The sequence below is a fragment of the Danio rerio genome, chromosome 5 (assembly GCF_049306965.1).
Source record: "Danio rerio strain Tuebingen ecotype United States chromosome 5, GRCz12tu, whole genome shotgun sequence".
Lineage (NCBI taxonomy): Eukaryota > Metazoa > Chordata > Actinopteri > Cypriniformes > Danionidae > Danio > Danio rerio.
The window spans coordinates 40431152-40433875 of NC_133180.1; the positions used below are offsets into that span (position 1 = coordinate 40431152).

The 2724-nt window shown below is 30.7% G+C and overlaps 1 long non-coding RNA gene across 1 annotated transcript; it reads left to right on the forward strand.

Moving 5' to 3' along the window:
- The first annotated feature begins 262 nt into the window (after positions 1 to 262).
- On the forward strand, positions 263 to 1452 carry LOC137491368 (uncharacterized). Its single transcript, XR_011011344.2, has 3 exons — positions 263 to 304; positions 1171 to 1210; positions 1309 to 1452. It is a non-coding gene; the product is annotated as an uncharacterized lncRNA (long non-coding RNA).
- Positions 1453 to 2724: the final 1272 nt, after the last annotated feature.

Below are 2724 nucleotides of genomic sequence, written 5' to 3' on the forward strand. Positions count from 1 at the left end.
GTATTTTTATTGGAGAATAGTTGGTGTTTATAAATATGTTATCTTTTACTTTAGATTTAATGAGTGAAATTATATTCGGTTGCCCAGTTTAGGGTAACTATGCCTAATAAAACTTTGATTCATTCATATTATTTATTGTTTTTTTACTTTAAAAATATTACATTTCAAGTACTAAGTTTAAAAATGTTTTCGGCTGATCTTTTTCATTTTAAACTATTTATTGAAGTTGGGGTCATTGTATGTGGCGATCTATTTTTTACAGTCTATGCTCGCTATCCCAAGGTTCATTGCGGTTTTCCACAAGGTAAGTAAAAAGTAAACAAATAAAGACGATTTGTTGATAAAGCATGTACTGTAAACTAGCGACGTTATCTAATTACATCAAGTTTATTTATTAAAAACATATTTTTTTCTCACATATAACGTTGGTCATGCATTAGAACAATATATACATTTTAAGATAAGGAACAGTGTAACCAGATTGTTGTTTTCCACAATAGAATTCGTGCAAAATCTATATATAATATGCAGTATGCAACTCTAATAATACAAATGTATTCGTAATTGTTTTAATATTAAAGAACATCAAGTGTTTCCAAAGGTTTAAAGGCTACATTGTAAAAACGATTATTTTCCATGCCCTTAAACACACACACACACACACATATAAATATCTATATATATATATATATATATATATATATATATATATATATATATATATATATATATATATATATATAGAGCATAACAAAAGCTCAGGTATAACTTAAGCTGATGTATGTCACACAATGAATATCATACACTATTACCAGTATAATTTGGCCTTTACCAATTTATTTAATAAAATAAAGAATCTATCATCTCTAAATTGTGGTAAAGAGGCACAACAAGCTGTCTTATTTGTCAAATATTATGTCAGTCAGGATGGTAATGGTAAAACTCAAGGATTACCTTGCACCTTCTCAGAAATTTACCATTGATCATATGTATTACAAGTGGCTGGATTGTTTTTAACACAAGCAATGTTTTTTTAAATCATTATCTTAAAGAGATTAAGGCTCATTTTGGACTACACTTACACTAGTTTACAACTGCTTAATGCAGTACTGATGTATCTAGTAGTTTACTGGGTTTAACTAATGTCACATCTGTTTTTATTCATTTCAGATGCAGAAACTTTTGACATATGAATTCATCTTGACTAAGGGTGAGGTTTTTGTTCAGAATTAATCATTATTTAAAATCATTGTATTTTCTTTGTTATTATGTACAGCTTTTAAAAGAATGTACTTTATTTTAATAAAGAACTCTTCACAGCACTGCACCTGAACAGTCACAACCTCACAGAGCTGCACAACTGCCCCACTCAGATCAGTGTTGAAGCTGGAACCTCATCTTGTGTACAGCAAAGGCAGAGCTGAAAATTCACTGTTTGTCTTGTATTGTGTGGTAAGTCATAGTTTTATTAATTTTTTTATTTTATTGCAACACTAAGTAGTCCATTCTGTGGCCAATATGATATAAAGGGTCTAAAATGGGACTGACGTGATCATTGTTTTGATTTCTAGATAAGTACTCATGGGGCTACACATGCAGCTGAAGTTAGCTTCATTGAGTAGGACATTTCTTTCAGTATACTCTTAAAGAGATTCACCCAAAAAGGAATATTCTGTCATTAATGACTCATACTTCACTTGTTCCAAATATGTCTGACTTGCTTTCTTCAGTTAAACACAAAAAATTATATTTTAAAGAAAGATGAAAACCTGCAAACACTGACTTCCATAGTATTTGTTTTTTCCTACTATGTATGTCAATGTTTTCAGCTTTTCAGCTTTCTTCAAAAAACTTCCTTCATGTTCAACACAAAGTAATTTGGAAGTTTTTAAAAAAGGTTTACAACCACTTAAAGGAGAGTAAATAGTGAACTATTCCTTTAACCCAATCTAGTTGACTTTACTAGAAAATTGTATAGAAACCCAGTGGCTTAAACCCCTTACATTTTATACAAGGTACAACTTAACAGCCATACTTGAATTAAAATATTACTGCAAGTCCAAGAAGATTGTAACGGTTCTAGGTTAATTTAAAGTGGGCTGTTTAGTTTCACCTTGTGTAAAAACATAAAGGGTTTAAGGCAACATGTTTCTATGCAGTTTACACTCTTAACCCAAACTAGTTGACTTTATTAGAATAAAGTCAACTAGTTTGGGTTAAGAGTGTAATGGTTTACAGTAATAGCAGTGAATCATGCAGGCATAACATAAATGTTTAGCCATGTAAAGCAATAAGCTTGTTATAATTTAGAAATATTTTTAGGGTGGAGCACAGTATGCTGTTGTAGTTTTCATATAATTGATGAGTCAAACAAGAGATGTGTGTTTTAAATTGCAAGAAGTGAATTAACAATATGTTCATCAAGATTCAAATCTTGCATCTTATATTTTTTTAAGGTTTTGGCCCAATAATACCCATATTCTGCTATTTAAAAAAAAACATGCAGGAATTTGTGTCAGCATTCCCTTCAATGAAAACTACAGCAGTGGACATCAGTGGTGATAAAAATGTATGAGAAGGATAATGGTGTTCATAATGAGAAGTGCAGTCACTATCCTGATCTCTGAGTTTGTAGAACTGACAGATTTGCTTGGAATACATGGAAACAAGCTGGAAATGTTTAACCTATTATACAGTTAATTCAAGAGTGCCAGGTTTAATGAC